The sequence below is a fragment of the Paramisgurnus dabryanus genome, chromosome 24 (assembly GCF_030506205.2).
Source record: "Paramisgurnus dabryanus chromosome 24, PD_genome_1.1, whole genome shotgun sequence".
Classification (NCBI taxonomy): Eukaryota; Metazoa; Chordata; class Actinopteri; order Cypriniformes; family Cobitidae; genus Paramisgurnus; species Paramisgurnus dabryanus.
The window spans coordinates 18,266,786-18,284,401 of record NC_133360.1 but is presented as its reverse complement, the minus strand read 5'-3'; the positions used below and the strand labels follow the sequence as shown (position 1 = coordinate 18,284,401).

At 37.6% G+C, this 17,616-nt stretch overlaps 2 protein-coding genes across 5 annotated transcripts in view; one reads left to right on the top strand and one right to left on the bottom strand.

Moving 5' to 3' along the window:
* ip6k1 (inositol hexakisphosphate kinase 1) overlaps positions 1 to 17,616 on the bottom strand; it is a 61,520-nt gene that overhangs the window by 41,920 nt on the left and 1,984 nt on the right. The window lies entirely within an intron of this gene.
* Positions 14,749 to 17,616, top strand: part of ccdc66 (coiled-coil domain containing 66) — a 119,049-nt gene continuing 116,181 nt past the window's right edge. For both annotated transcript variants that reach the window (XM_065259369.2, XM_065259367.2), the window contains exon 1: positions 14,749 to 17,616. This exon is cut by the window's right edge and continues 1,132 nt beyond it. The gene's annotated coding sequence lies outside the window, so the exon portion shown is untranslated.

The window sequence follows — 17,616 nt, the reverse complement described above, 5'->3', positions numbered from 1 at the left end:
TTTCTAAAGAAGAATTTTAAAACTTTATTGGTGGTAGTTGAGAAGAATTCCTTTTTCCATTTCTAAATCATTTTGAGCGCAATATAAATATATCATATTTTTATTCTTATTATATAAGAATACGCAATTTTTACAAAATTTTTAACATATGGACAATATACGTTAAGCGTGTTGTGTGAATTTCCTAATTACAAGCTTTTGATGAAATTGCACCAAAACTAAACGTGCATAAAAACATAAAAAAGTAATTTAAATAAGCGAAAAATCTTTTTTATGAGCTCAAAATGTTGAATATAATGTGCTATTGCTGAAAATTGCCCATCTCTAAAGGAGAATATTCATCTTTAAAGTTGAAGAAACAAAAAAGTACTGATAAGCATTCTCAAATATATAGATATATTCTGCAAGCACTCAGTTGAGAAGAATTCCTTTTTCCATTTCTAAATCATTTTGAGCGCAATGTAAATGTATCATATTGTTATTCTTATTATATAAGAATACGCAATTTTTACAACATTTTTAACATATAGAAAATATACGTTAAGCGTGTTGTGTGTATTTCCTAATTATAAGCTTTTGATGAAATTGCACCAAAACTATGTGACATCTTCCGGCTGTCGATTCTCGGGGCGCCGCATGAAGTCGAACAAGCCTATTGACAGCAGCAAAAGCTACGCATGCGCTTTTAACTTGTAAAACTCAAAGGTGTATGGGTAATGTAGTCTCTGCTCTCGGTGGGACGAATTAGGTAGCTTGCATTGTGAAGGGCGCTTTGAAAAGCGGCAGCGCAGCCAAATGATTAAATTAAGCCTCTGATTTAAACAGATGTGCAAATGAGCGTTCTGGTACGCTAGAAGTACGTTCTGGGCGCAGGGAGAGGTGGTGGTACGCAAGAGCTATATTTGGAAGTGGCGGTACTGAGTACTGGCGCCTACCGGCCCACATTAAAGCACTGGCGGTAGCAAAGGTAGACGGCCCTTTGAAAAGCAAAAGAAAGCTGATAAAAATGAGAAACCCACACTGAAATAAATTGGAGTATTAGGCTACTTAACAAAATCTAAACATTTTTCACTCAGAAAAGGCTAGTAAATATAAACAAAATTATCAGCAGCTTTAACTTTATTACTTTTTTAATTTTAATTCACTCTTTGTTTCAGCGATGTTTATAAATATACTATATTTTTGCATTTTGATTACAAACTGTTCTACACTGAAAAGAAACTAATGTAATCTTCATGATTTAATCACGTAAAACACAAGTCTAAACACAAGCACCACTTTTCTGAATGATGATAATCACAAACATCCCAGAGTTTGTAAACCAATTGTTTGTAAACATATTTAATGCTAACTACTTAAAAATTCAGAAAATATTTTTTACAGTGTATAAATAAAAAGACATGAAGGAAGTTAATTCCAAAATGTAATTAATTGTACATGGTTTAGCTGCTTGTTTTAGCAGCTACCAGTGACACAGAGTCAAGAAATTAAAAACCACCCACCCCTAGGTCTGCCAATTCTTTGCCAACCCCCAATGCTAATCGATCACCTCATCATCAGGGAATCAAAAGAAAACCGGTTTATCCAGTTTTCACCAGCGCGTTGGGTTTTAATTTCAACCCTTGCAGTATCTTTGTTAAAATGCAATTTAAGCAAATAGGCCTAATGCGGCTTTCACATAGGATGCGGTGTGCGCTGCGCTCGCCGCTGGGTTCGGCGCAGCCAAGCGATTTGTGCTCTGATGGCCAGACCAAAGTAGGCGGGGTTTTCAATAAATTACTACAGTGTTTATATTTGCGTTAAATAGTCGACGAGGAATACAGAGACTGATGTTGCTCGTCTCCATTTCACGTTACTTTCAGCATACCTACAACAAGCTGCTTGACTTAAAACACACCTGACATGCCAACTTGAATTGCTACGTGTTTCCATGACAAGGCTTTCCTTCCGATGTCTCTGTAGGAGCATAAACTTGTATTATAAAGCTCTGAGAATCCCGAGTATAAGCTTTCGTCCATTTTGCTTGTTTGGATGCCCCGTTTCTATTGGCCGCGCGGGTAATCGTCACAGAGCGCGGCGCAACAAAAAACCGCCCTCGCGCGGCGCAAGCCATTGAAATGAATGGGTTTCATAGCGCAGCGCAGCGCACACCGCATCCTATGTGAAAGCCGCATAATACATACGCTGTATGTTATTTTAAATGAATGTTTATAACTTATAAAATTAAGTGGATATCAGGTAACTTAATTTGACATATGTTGATATAACCTAGGCTCTCAAGTCCCACGCATTCACCATGAGACAGACGCATTTCTGTCAGTTCACACGCTCACACACCAAACCTTGTAAGCTATTTATCACGCTGAGAAGTAAAATAGAACTTTTCCTGCTATACAAGTAATAAAGGAAGTGCTGGTATACAGAGCATTTCTGTCGAGTTTAGCAGTACATTTTTTAGGTGTGGTCAACTTTACGCAGCGCCACAAGAACCGACAAGCAGATGACATCAGAGTACCACGAGAAATAAAGCGGAGGAGGTTGGTTTTAAATCGCCCTCGCGGTACTCTGATGTCATCCACTCATGTTTGAGTCTGTATCAGATGAAAATACAGATTTTGAGGAACAACTTATTGTTTGGAGATTGTCAATGGACGTTTCTGAGTGGTATGTTTGTTTTTTCAGTGTGGACCTGCAAAACGCCAAATGCATAAAAATTAATTAATATTGTAATGTCTTAGCATGATATGTTTTCTAAAATGTTTAAAAATGAACAAATCAGTTGTGCGAAACTACACAGAATTTTTTTTGTTATGAAACATGTGCAAAATACAACGTAGGTTATTACGTGTATTTTGGATTTTAATTTCATTACTGTGCCTATCCGTGGCCTCATCCGAGCGCACTTTCTCCGCCTTGCATCTTTTGAAGACATTGGTATGCAGCACCATGACCCAGAAAAGACTCACACACCTTTCCCTGATGCATGCCCACACAGAAATACTGAACTCCCTGGATATTAGTCCTCTAGCTCATGAGAGACTTTGGAATCTCTATTATACAACCGGCGCAATTCGCGAGGCGAGTTTTTTCTGTTCGAGTAAAGAGCGCGTTGATAATATGCGTATTAACGGAATGACAACGCGGGTTTGTTTATTACATGGATGCGCAGCAGCACAAAAACGCTTTTTAATATGAAAAATTAAAGGATTAAAATGTAACAGATTATTATTGAGTCTATTGGACATAAATGATGACCAATTATGAGACGTTAGAAGGCGCAAAGAGCTGCTTCATCTGTAGCTAAGTAAATAAATGCTTTGCTTTAAAAAATGCATCTACTTTTAAATGTTTTTTTTTAAATGCTACCCAACGGATTTATTGTATAATTTTAGAGCATGTCATCCTAGGACTGGATTCCAGGGACAAAGTATAAAGCAGGGGTGCCATCAAAAGGCGGTAAGATTATCAGCAAGCTAAAGGAGGCATGAGAAACACATTCTCTCAAGCTGTTATTGTAGTGTTCACAATATAACATGCAACTCTGATTAGAAATATAAAGGCTTTGTTCACTTCATAAAGTGCCAGATGAAAGCAGTCACTGTTTGTAGGATCTCCAGTAGAGCAAAAACAGTGCAGAAGAAGAGTACATAGTTGGTTTATCACTTAAAATCCAAGTCACAAGGTCACTGCATTAGCCTATATGGCTTCATAACACAAAAGAAGTTTCCAGATTCCTATCTCATAGCGTACGCAGTACTCACATTAGTCACGTTTGCATTGATCTATGCACGAGCATGGTTGTCCATGCTCCACACTCCCCTACAGACCTGCACACACATGCGTTCCGTCGCATGAAGTCAAACATGTCCAGGGCTTGACAATAAGAAGTGTCAGTCCATAGACATAATAAATACCTATAGGTAGCATTAGGGTAGCCTGACTACGTCAGACTTTGTACTTCCGCTAAATTTCATTACGCTTCTGTACTCAGTCTGAGATACCTCCCATTCAAACCGTTTTCCTCAGGTCTCAAAACAACCGGCGAATCAATGAACAGAGGGCGGGCTGAGAGCCGTGACGTAGACGCTAAGCGCCGAATGTACGGTTGTAGTTTGTAGTGGACATGGAGGCACAGAAAGCTATTTGCTCTGTTGTGGAGAACCGGCACTTGCCAACTTAATCCCGAACAAGAAAAGTGTTTGTTAAACATTTTGAATGGAGATTATGTTGTTGCCCTACTCCCGACAGGTTTTGGGAAAAGTTTAATTTATCAACTATTATCGATCGTCAGCGAGAAACTGTGTGCAGCACAGCTTGACGTGCACAACAATCGAGATATCATGGAAGGAAATTTCATTGTTCACAGTAAATGGTGGAGGACGCGTGGGCAAACATTCTTTGGTGACGTTCCTGATTAACTCTTTCCCCGCCATTGACGAGATATCTCGTCAATTAAGAGAAAACGCTTCCCCGCCAATGACGAGATTTTCCGTCTTTCCGCAATACCGCTATTATCCACCAGGTGGCGCCCTTCCGCAACTTTTTAAAACCGGAAGTATTGCTCTATGGCAAGCTGCTGCATGTCCGTGTCTGTTTTAAAGATCGCTCTGAATGGGATCTCTATGAAAAGTCCGTCATAAAAATGGAATTATCTCTGCTTTTTGCTCAAAATATGGTGTTTTTGCAAAAACCTACCCATATTCAAAAGCTGATTGCAAAAGAACCACTAAAGGTAGGATGAAACGGTTTTTTTTGTTTGAAAGCAGAGGGTCTGTTCTTTCATTTGGTATATTGTATGTTTATATATTTAAAGAAGAACATTTTCTGGAAGGCATTAAACTTTGGTGAAAATCATGAAAAACGCTGGCGCTGGCTGGCAACTTTTTTTTAAAAACGCTGGCGGTGAAAGAGTTAACCAGAAAAAAGGTAGGAAGATTTAATTTACATATGGTTATGGCCGTCTGGTGGAAGAGTTTGAGAGGAGAGAGGGGCGTTCCTCCACTTAGACGTGAGTGGAAAGACACCGTAAGGATAGTGTTCAACTAGCTCTGGCCCGATTTACTTTACATAATCTGCAGAAGTCGTTCATAGCCATGTTAACTTCGGTATTTCGCTCGATGGGTTTGTTTTCACATCATGCGTGTGTTTTACAGCAGAAATTTGATGCGGCTGAGCTGGCGCATAACGCACATCATATCCAAACGTTATGTGATTGGCTTACGTTTAGACCAATGATTTTAAACTTCAGACAAGCCCCTCCCATGAGAAGGAAAACGATTGTCAATTATGCCCAGCCAGACTCTGTCTATGAAGCGAAGCAAAATAGCAGAGGATGGTTCTACCAGGCTAGCATTAGGGATGCACAGAAAGGAAAATGCTTGGCCAAAGCTAAGTATAATGAAACGACTAGCCAAACAATTGAATGTGTTTTTTAATTTTCCAAATATTATGCCAATGCTTTCACCTTTTCAAATTTTTTTAAATTTTCAAAACGTGCTTTTTACTATATTTATTTCACATTATTTAATGAACTTGTTTTACATTCCAGCAGACATTATATGGCCTTTTTATGGTTATTTAAAGTGTTTCTCTGACCAGAGTGGACATATATCTGACTGTTCCATTTACATTGAGCCACGCAAAAAGAGTTCATTAATCTGTGACAGAATTTCCTCAATCAAAGTATGTTCCGTCCATTCCATATCCGTTATCAAATCAAAAACTAAAAAACAAATAGAAATTTCATTTATCGTTTCCATTTTGAAAATGAAAAATTAATAATTTTTTCTATTATAGTGAACAGCTTAAACAGGGTATCTGCACATTTTTCAACATTAAATTTAATGACTTTTAAGACCTTTTTAAGTCCTCTAAAATAAAAATGTAAGACTTTATCATAAAAAACAGGAAAATGTTCAGCGCGACACAACACAGAATTGTATGTTGAAGCATAGCACGGCACAGCTCGCCTGAGCCACACTCAAGACACATCACAGGGAAACAACAACTTTTATACTAAGTGCTAATTCGCCTAACAATTCTGACATGATTGACTGTGTATGTAAAAATCCGCCTTTAAGGTACTTCGGTTAATTTCTAAATTCTGGCCCCTCTTATCATTTTGAAAAAGACATGGAGGACAGCCCAGAACATTACAAAATAGGGGTGTGACGGATCACAAAATTCATGGTTTAGATCACATTACTGGTTTAGGCACAGATCTGATCATTTTTCAGATCAGCAAAAAAGGTGTGGGAAAAATTTAGTAACAAATTAAGAAATTACAAACATTTATAAAAAAGAACAAAGTTGCACATTAGGTAAAGTCTTTGTATAAATTAAATGTGATTATTTTTTAGAAGGGATTTTCTCTTTGTCTTGGGTTGTTTGATTAACATGAATGAGACAGACTTAAGTAGGTTAATTGAGTTATATTGTATTTTAACACAACTTAATTATATTTTTACATATTATCTGTTTTGTTGTCAGACATGTATATCAGGGCTCTCAAGTTTTACCAAAAGTTTGGAGTGAGAGGGGTATTTGCAACAGTGACCCCTCGGCCCCATCCAATTCTCAAGTTTTTGCTAACTGTTTAATTTTACCTAATGTTTAAACAAACCGTTAATGGGCCCCATTGAATTTCATATTATACATTATCCTACTATGGAAGTGAATGGGGCTCAGTAAAGGTTTGATTACAAACATTCCTCAAAATATCTTCCTTTGTGCTTTTTAGAACAAAAAAAATGTATACAGGTTTGTAAAAACGTGAGAGAAAGAAAAATATGACAGTATTGTTATTTTTGGTTGAACTATCCCTTTAAAGTGCCCTATTTTCACAAAATAGTTTTGTACATAATACAAAGTTTCTACTTTAATACTTAAGATAATCTTAAAAACATCTAAGTGTCATTATCAGTGTTATTTTGAGATTACATTAATATGAACTGAAATGCATTTAACATATCTCGTATTACAAAAATGTATACCACTTGAAGTTAACGTGTACTCATCTTTCATACAAAGATGGGTTCAAATTTATTTCAAGTGGTACCTAAATACATTTTTAAGTTACATTTTAGCATATTTCATATTAATGTTCTAAAGAACAAAAAAATGTAGGCTATTAGTACATGAAAATAGAGCACTTTAAGTGGATTATGGAATTGTACCCTTTAACTTGAGCTTACTGTACACATACAGTATTGCAGAAGATTTAATGATGAAAGGGAAATAATAATGAAATGCATCTCTATTACATTTTATATATTTCAGGAAGCCTCTAGTACTTTTCTTAATTTTAGGTAACTAAAGCTTCTGGTTGCAAACTGTTGGAGTTTTTGACTGAATCAATAATAATTTAGCACGAATTTGGCTTTATTCCCCAATATTAGCTTTCATTGTCTTTGATCAAAGGCAATGATTTCGTCCAGGAATCGTAAAATCAAAATGCTTAAAAAATGGGTTATATCTACCGCATTCATCTGATCTTGCTCATCCAACTTCCATTCCGTTAAATCCATGTTAGTAATGAACTTGCTAGCAGCGGGATAACATTACCAGAAACAACTTCTCGTTTATTTTTGATTGCCTGGTAGGATGCATTGTGTGAACGACTTCATTAGGCGCTGCAAAAAAACGACAAGTGGATGACATCAGAGTAACGCGAGAGCGATTTGAAATCAGCCTCCTTCGCAAGATTTCTCGCGGTACCCTGATGTCATCTGCGTGTCGGTTTTGTGGCGCTGCGTAAAGTTGAAAGCACACTTAAAAAACTTGAAGGAAGCAGCTGAACTCGACAGAACTGCCATGCGCCTCGTCCATTTATTGAATATAGCAGGACAATTTATTTCTTACTTCTCAGCATGAGAAATACAAGGTGTGGTGTGTGAACTGACTGAAATGCGTGTGTCTCACGGTCAATGCGTGAGACTTGAGAGCCTGTGTATAAATAGGGTTACGGACAAAAAATTGTGACTAAACACGACCCAATAACACGACCCTCGTGTTTAATCCAACCACGTTACTTACTGCTTAAATCCTGATTTATAGCTAAACGCTTCTGACAATATCACCATATATTTACATTTAAGAGCTGATATAACATTACGAGGTGATTTTGGCTACATTACCTGTGTGTCTCATGCAGTGCAGAGCTTTACCGTTGCTCTTCTCGTCTTGTTGTGTTATAAGCGCTTTTAAAAGTAAAAGTATTATTGTAGATCGCGTATATATAAAATATGAGAGAATAAACACTGCCAACTTTTAATTCCTTCCCCCACGTGCCATGTGTGAGGTGCTACACGATGCAGGATGAGAGAGAGAAAGCACGCGCACACGAGAGAGCCGTTTTAATACTAAAATATTACAATTATAATACTACAAATACATATAGAAAATGTATTAAATATAACAATGTATGGGAAACACCGGATGATGAGTCTGACATGAAATTTAAGACCTTCTTAGTGGAAATTCCAGATTTTAAGACATTTTAAGAAGGGTTCTAAATTAACTTTTTTGATCACCAGCCAATCAGCATTTCCACTAGCCAAATTTTTTTCCGGTGAAAAAGAGAAATTATGAATGCATTTGATAATTTTATTAACATTGTTAGTATGAAAAACACACATAAAGTGAGGCTTCTCCAAGCAAGGCTCTCTTCAATATGACCTGTCTTGGCAGTTTTAATTAACTTTAGACTCTCTGATGACTTTGGGCACTCTCATGGTCCTTTAGCCCTACTGCCTCAACTTTAAAATTAGTTGTTCCCACCACAAATTGTTCGTTTCGGTTTCTTCTTTCACGTATATTTTAATGATTAATAACTTATTTTTACAATAATATTTGTACAATATTTTAAGAAACCAGTCATTTTATGACTGCTATACTAAAATAATCTCAGTCATAGTTACTGCTAACTGTTAATGTATGTCCTAGTTAAACATTAGTAAACTAAATATTAATTTCATACATGTGTTGATTTTCTCAGCAACAATGCAATTCTATAGACTTGACAAGAGGTTCTCCTGAAATGTTTTCCTCTAATGTTTGAGACCTGACAGGGTGTGAGGATGTAGTTTTCTCTTACCTCCCTTAGTCTCATCATCTTTCCTTTCTGCTTCCCTTTCCCTGCTTTGCAAAAAACATTTCTGACGTCCACAGAAGCCAATAGTAATCGAGTCAAAATAAGATTAACATTATAATTTAGAAACTTACTTTAGGTTCGTCATGTTTTTATAAGCTAACATAATCGCGTGACGTTGAATGCGGTTGTGCGTGGATAAACGCAATGACGCGCCGACATGGCTTTGTGCGTGTATGCAGTGCCGGTCTTTCCTATACGCAAAGTACGCAATTTGCATAGGGCCCCGCACCACTAGAGGGCCCCCTTGATCTCAGAATTATTTAAAACCATTATATCAAAGAAAAATTATTATTATGTTTAATGAAAACAAGACGCTATAATTTAAATAATTTGCAAACTTCCGAATTTGTGCGGGTTTTTAAAAATACTTAATGATTTCTTAAATCACTGATATGTACTCGGACAACATGCAGGCAGTTTCTCAATCCGAAGGCTGCAGCCTTCAGAGGTCACATTTGTAGGCTGCATATGCGTCATAAAAACGTATTTTAGAATATTAACAATTATAATGTTGACTATTATTCTTAGTTAATGGTTAATTGTTATATTATGCTTATGACTTGCAAATGAAATGCCGTATGCAGCGCGCATATGCGACATGATCCGGAGGTTGCAGCCTTCAAATTTAGAAACGGCCGCGTGCATGACGCAGAAGAGTGATTTGGTAACGATGCGCATATTATATGCCCACCATTGATTTAAAACAAAGACAAAGCTATCCGTCTGGAGCAGAATAAAGGGGAAAAAACGTGAAGCAAGGGAACAAGATAAAGGATTTGCGCGAGCAGATTAAGTCAATGTAAAGACACGCGTCTTAGCATGGGGCGATTAAAATGACGCGAATTGGGTGACACAATTGCCGCGAAAACACGCGCTTTTTCCTTTGAACTTCAAGAACGCGCTCTCGTGCAGGATAATTTGACGAGAGAGAGAGAGAGAGAGAGAGAGAGAGAGAGAGAGAGAGAGAGAGAGAGAGAGAGAGAGAGAGAGAGAGAGAGAGAGAGAGAGAGAGAGAGAGAGAGAGAGAGAGAGAGAGAGAGAGAGAGAGAGAGAGAGAGAGAGAGAGAGAGAGAGAGAGAGAGAGAGAGAGAGAGAGAGAGAGAGAGAGAGAGAGAGAGAGAGAGAGAGGTAAGAATGGTGCCCACGTCGAGAAAACTTAATAGAAGACTTGAAATTTGTAAAGGATTAAAGTATATGTCACTCGTTTAATTACAGTATGTTAACTGGATAACACTGGATATAACTCATTGTATAGATAATAAAATAATGTATTTTGATTACACAAATCAAACCTAACTATATGATTGTAGCTGCTGACCAGCATAGGGAATCTCTATGGCTAATTTCTAAGACATGTTGCTGATACAGTACTGTGTGTTGTACCTTATCTTGTTAATTGAGTCTTTTTGGGCATCTTATGCCTAGAATTATTCAAGGAGATTGATTCTTTTAACTTCCTTTAAAGTTTGATCAGTTGTGCATAATGACATGTGCAACAAATGGATATAGGGTGTCAAACTCATAGATTTGCAATATTTAAAATCAGACACTATTTTTAAAATATTTGGGGTCAACCTCTGTGACAGTTTTAAAGGGACACTTCACCCATTTGCATTAAGCTTTGTATAGTTAGAACTCCAGTCATGTTTTTGAATGGTCATGCATCATTTTCTCAGTTGCCGCTGAGACAGGAGAAATACAGATTTCAGTGTTGCACATCCTTTTTTCAATGATGTAAAAATCATCATTTTGCATCATTGAAAGAAGGAAGTGCAATGTCTTTGTTGAGGGAATGAGACTACAAACACCCCTTTTCTCTGTCAAATAGGCACCAAATTCTAAATGTATGTTACATTTCGACTACAAATATAACACTTTCAATAAAGATTAATGTTTCTACGGGTGAAATGCTCTTTTAAAGCTGAAACTTATCAAATCCTATCAGAGGTCCAGAATGTCATTGAAACACACCAGTGGCTTTGCTGTCATCAGTATTAAACATGTTACCCCCTCGAAGTACCCCTCCCCACAGAGCCCCCCCCCCACATAACAAATCCCAATTTAACCCCTGTGTATTAACAGTATGTATTTATATGTAATTTAATTTGATTCATTACATTCATTTAGATCAGGTAAATTTTGTAGTGCTTCTCACAACACATTTTAAATCAAAACAACTTATCAGCAAATACATGTTTCATGTTATAATCAGCAAGTTTATCAGTCAGGGTTTCAAAGTAATGTGCATATGGGAATATTATACAGCTATAAGATAATACACTATGTGGTTAGTTAACAACTAACTAACAGCAACATTGACTGGGTTTTACCCAGATAGCACAGGTACGTCTGTGAGATGTCTGGTAAAGATCTGGAGATCTGGAATACATCTGGTGTGTAAAAACATCTTATAAAGGAAAAGAGCTGCTTTACATACATTCTAAATCAAAAACGTCTTGCAGACATCTTCAATATGTCTATATGACATCTTTTAGGAGACGTCTCACAGACGTATTGCAGATGAGAAAACAATTTAAATAAGACATCTTGCAGATGTAAACGCAGACATCAAATAGACGTCTCCGAGATGTATGTGTGCTATGCTATAAGGGTCTGAATGCACTGACAGAGGGCCCCTCACAAAGCTTTGCTTAGGGCCCCCCAGCATCTAGGACCGGCACTGCGTGTATGCATCAGTGCGCCTGCTGCATCGCTTATTCGCTTTTACGAGCGAATATAGATCCGTTTTTGCCGCTATTATCTTTGTAAAGGAATACACTAGTTAACTGCTAAAATCTTAACTTGAGATTTACACCGGGGCACAACAGATTTAGACTATGGCATGTGCCGCCTTCCTTGTGTGTTCTTGTGGATGCGCTCCGTTCATTTCCATGGTTTCTCGCGCTGGTTTCAGTGCAAACTGCGCGCAGCCAATGGGTGTATGAAACATCATCACTTAGCATTACGGTACAGTGTTCATGGGAAATGTAGGAAGTACTGCCAGAGGAATAAATGTCCGAGAACAGAGCATTATGTATCATGCATGCAATGCCTCATGCATCACCGGCCAAACTGGCTAGTAAGTTTTTATGAACACCCGCCAAAATTAATTTTAACCCGCATTTGGCGGGTGTTAATTTAGAACCCTGATTTTAAGACCTTAAAAATCGAAAATTTTATTTAAGACGTTTTAAGACTTTTTAAGGACCCGCGGGGACCCTGTTAAAACAAAGCATTCAAGACCCCTCCCCAATTGCTACATTTGGACTGGGTGGGTTAAGATAAGTAAGTGTCCAGTTAATCAGATAAGGCTGCTCTGACTCTTTCATGGCTGACTTCTGTGCCAAAGTGGAGAAGAATAGGAAATTTTTTTTTAGTGGCCCATACCATTTCTGCTTATCATCCTTTCAAACCCTTTTACCATCATCTGAAGGCAGGATGATCGTAAACATTCCTAAGGAAAAGCATTTAACAAAAGTACTGGCTAAATCAAAGGACAAATCTTTACCTCCTTCCACCACCAAAATGGACTTCACCTATTGACTTCATACTCGTTTAAAGACACTAGCATTCTGAATTAAATCTGTGTGTTATGAAACTGTTCAAATATTCACAGTTATTAACATATGAATGAATTAATTTATGATTGATATGGTAAAATTTTGCTGTCATGGTTATACTTTTTACATTCAGGATAATGCCAATAGTATTTTAGAAAGGGTTTGGTAAGTGGGAAATGTTAAACTCTGTACTTTATGCCATGCAAAAGAGTTCCTCACAGTGAAGAGAGGTGGGCAACATTCTGTGGGCTTCTTCTGACATTCACAGCCAATCACGGTTCTGTATCAGGAAAGCACCAAGATGCAGAGGTGTAAAAAGTACTCAAAAATGTTACTCAAGTGAAAGTAAAAGTACTGAGTGTAAATTTTACTCAATTAAAAGTAAAAGTATCTGGCCAGAATCATACTTGAGTAAAAGTAAAAAGTACCACATTAAAATTGTACTTGAGTATTAAAAAAGTAAAAGTAACAGGAACATTTTTAACTAGAGATTCTTGTTTAAGCTTTTAATCTCTAAAAACATGAAGTGAATGCACCACATACAGGGTTTTATCCTGCTTTACAACTGTTGTATGTAATTGTATTTCATTATCAAACTATAAAACAACCTAATTTCAGTATGCAACATGCTACTCAAAGTTGTGAAACCTCTAATTTAACTAAAGCAGAAGCTGATTTTCAAAATTGAGTATCAAGCATCTCACAGACTGCCAGTGCAGAAAGAGTTGTATTAGTTCTTGTTCACACTGTCAGTCCAAATCTGATTTTGGTACATATTCGATTGGAACCCAATCACATTTAGAACGTGTGAACGGCCAAAAACCACATGAAATCTGTTTTTTTCTTTTCTGTTTCAAGCTATATCCAGAGGTGGTTTGGAATACTTTTCAAATCACATTTCCAGAAATACATTTAAGTCTGACCGCTCTGATCATATTTTTGTAGCTTTTCGGTTACGTCATGCTGTTGCGTCACGTAAAATGTAAAACACGATTGTTGTGCCAGTGTGACGTCATTGCCATAGAAACAGTGCAGATAATCCAGAAAATGGCAAAGCCCTACAGGACGCACAGATCGGATCTAAACAGTTGTGATACACAATGTGGACAGTGAGTCTGTCCAGTCAGACATGCAACAAAATCAGATTTGGACTGACAGCGTGAACAAGGTCTTAGTCTTGATAGAGAGGCTGCAAATAGCAGGGAACGTGAGCAGAGACTTCCTGGTGTCTGAAACTCAGGCCAGATATCCATCCAACTCTTTGCTGGCTTAATGTGTTGTCGGTTTCAAAGAAGCGAAAAAATCTTCATCCGACGAGCCCACTCGCGAGTCTCTAGCCCTTCCCGGATTTTTCCTTGGCCTTAGCTCAGGCACCTTAAAAAGTCCAGGGCGTTCGCCCTTCGGGTTCCTTATCCTACCCAAGAGGGCCTTTCCAACAAGCCACCCATGAGTCTCTAGCCATTTCCCCGGCCGTGATATGGTGGTCCTTTCCCCAATTTTTTCCACGACTGTAGCTCGGGCACCTTAAGTCCCCTCGGGTATAAGCGACCCAAAGGCATCCAAGCTACGGTCATGGGAAAATCAGAGGAATGACCGCTGTATCTCAGCCAGGGAAAGGGTTAGAGCGTCAGAATTGGCTCGTTGGAAAGGCCCTCTCAGGTAAGGGACCCGAAGGGCAAACACCCCGGACTTAAGGTGCCTGAGCTACGACCGTATGAATTTCAGGGAGTGGCAAGCTGTATGTCGGCCAAGGAAAATAAATAACATTTAAATTAAACTGGCCGTCAGCACAATTCAATTGGTTTGGTAAGAGTAAGGGAAAATAGAATAGAGTGATCTCTAAAAAATAAGTACTTTTTGACTGTAAATAAAATTGTAAGGAGTAAAAAGTACTTTTATTTCTTAAAAAAATTAATTAAGTAAAAGTAAAAGTACTGATTTTAAATTGTACTCAAGTAAAGTAAAAATCCCCAAAAATAATACTTAAGTACAGTAATCAAGTAAAATTACTCAAGTACTTTACACCTCTGCCAAGATGCAAACTCCTCCTTATCTAAAATGTTATACAAGTTCCTTTTTCCAGACATTCTTCACTCTGAGTCTCACACTGATAAGAGAGACATTAGCAGAGTACTTCCAAGTTCTAAGTCTCCCGCCTGCGTGCTACAGACTGAAACGAGACACACCAAAAACCTAAGTTCTGAGCCTCCGGCTGCGTGCTACAGATTGCAACAGTACAAACCAACACCTCAAAGATCTGGGTCTCACCCTGAAGAGACATTAACGTCAATGTGCAATACTGGAAAAGTCAAACGTGCAATATCATATATGGTTACTTTACTAAATAGTCACTTTATTGCTATCACTGGTCACTTTATTTAAAATGTTACTTTATTTAGACTGCTTACTGTGAATATCACTCTGTCTACTATGTGTAAAAGTTACTGTACAGTCAAGTTAAAAGTTAAGTTTATTGTCTGTGATTATATGTTTTGTACACCAATCAGGAGCAGCGCTCCTAATTTCGTTGTATGCAGAAAAATGCAATTCAAATCAATTAACAAAGAACCATCGCTTTCAGTCCTCTTGAAAAGAGAGACATTAACAGATTACACCTAAGTTTTGAGTCTCTAGCCCTGTGCTAAGAGACTGTAACAGGACAACCCCCGTCAATCTGATTATCCAGCCTGCGTGCTAGAGATTGCAACAAAAGATTGCAAACCCCATCATTCTGAATCAACAGACCACAAGTTCTGAGTTTCTGGCCTGTGCGTCCAGAGACTAATCGGATCACACCCCATCCAGAAAGGCAACCACCGATGTCTGCAACAAGGTGAAGCTCAGAGGATCAAACCTTCACTTTAAGGACCTTCATCTGCATGTCCCAGATTGTAAAGGACCTTCTGCACAGACTATAGGACAACATCTGCATGTTCCAGATCGCTAGTATCCTCTCGGTGCATCCCAGAGATCAGCATTTTCACAGCACTTTGCGTTCAAGGCTGTTGAACTGAACCTGATTCTTTCCCTATTGCAGCATGGAAAAACCTGACACCGAAGTGTACCGACAGGCTGATTGGGAACAATCTGCAGGTCAGTGAAGAGGTAGAGTCGGACTGGTAACCAGAAGATCACTGGTTCCAACTAGGAATGGGTAGTTTTCAATAATTTATTCTAATATTTGAGCATTAGTATAAAAATCGAACATTCCAATATTTGTTTGAATAAAGTTAAGATGTCATTTTTTACATTTTTATTAAGTCACAATTTAACATCAAGCTTAAAATTATCATTGAATAGTTTTAACACACCAATATTATATTCTCATATAGTTTGTTTATGTTGAAAATATTAGCAACAGAAAAAAAACTATTTAAATCTGCACAGAGCTTAAACGTACAAAAACTGAACATGCAAAACAAAACGCAATGTATACTGAAAGTCTGTGGTATATAATTCTCTTGTTTATTTCGTATTACATTTTCTTGATAAGAAGAATTATCATATAGGTTTTATAATGATAATAAATAAAGCAAATGGTTTGATACTTTCATGCCGACTGTTGAGATCCTAAAAACAAAGTAAAAAAGTTTATTACATGACGGTCATCTGAAGAAGATATTTACTAATCCTGCTGATTACTGCACAAAAACTGCTCCAATAGGTTATGGTAACACATAAATTTAAGTTAAACATTACATTTAATATTACATTTTACATTTTATTTTTTTTTATATAATTAAGTAATAATGTTATTAAATTTTGATGCTCACCAGTTTTATCATGCAACTTTGCAGGCCGCCGTGTGTATTTAATACCCATTTGGTAGATATTTGTACTACAGCTTGGGATGTAAGTGAACAAAGATTTAGGAACACATAGCCTACAAATGATTTCTTTATAGTCTGTATATTATAAGTCATTACATATAAAGTAAAAAAGATGAAAAGTTTGTCTACTGGCGCACCCCTATCCAAAAAGCACAACCAGCTTTATTATTAATGTTACCCTGAGTGAGAAGTGTTACCAGAATTTGTTTTAATTAAGGTGAAAAGTTTTGTGTTTAATGTTTTATTGTTGATGTTTAAATGGATTTTAAAACATATGGTATAGAAAAAGTATTGTTAGGAACCGGTTTCGAAACTGAGGTATCGAAATTGGCACCGGATCGAAAGATTTTAAACAATACCCAGCCCTACATGTATTACAAGCTCAAGTGCGAGGAAGAGTCCGAATCATGCTCATTACAAGTTCAGGTGCTAGAAGGAGGTCCATGCCGCGCGCATTCAGTTCTGAGCAAGAGTCCAAGAGGCACGCATTAACTCCAGGTGCATGCAAGAAGAATCCATGTGTGTTACAAGATCTCTTGCGCATAATAATAATAAAGCCCGCTATTGGCGATATGTCTGATGATCATGGCCGCTTAAGTGACGGTTGAACAGTCATTGCTGTCACTAGAGTAGAGCTAGGGGGCGTGGTTTCAGCCACCTCAGATTCACCCACGACCCTAGACGGTGCCAACAATACAATGATGTGTCATTTGTGTCTTTCTGTGAGCAGGTCAAGGAATCTACCTATTGACATCACTTCTCCAGCTTTTTAACCTACATTTTTTTTCCAGGAATGGTTTCGTAAATGCTTTTGTTAGTGATAAGGGGCCATTTTAAAGGGCACCTATTTCATTGCTAAAGTTATTTTGCGTGGTATAATACAATCCATTTGCGACGCTAGTTAAAAAACACATTATTTTCCAAATACCTTACATTTTTGTAGCTCCAGATTTCCCTGTCAAATCAAACGCATTAATTTTGTACAAAACTCATCAATCTGATAAGCTCTGTCTCCCTGGTTGGACAGCTAATCTGTTCGTTGTGATTGGCCTCAATACCTCTGACGTCAGCTGGA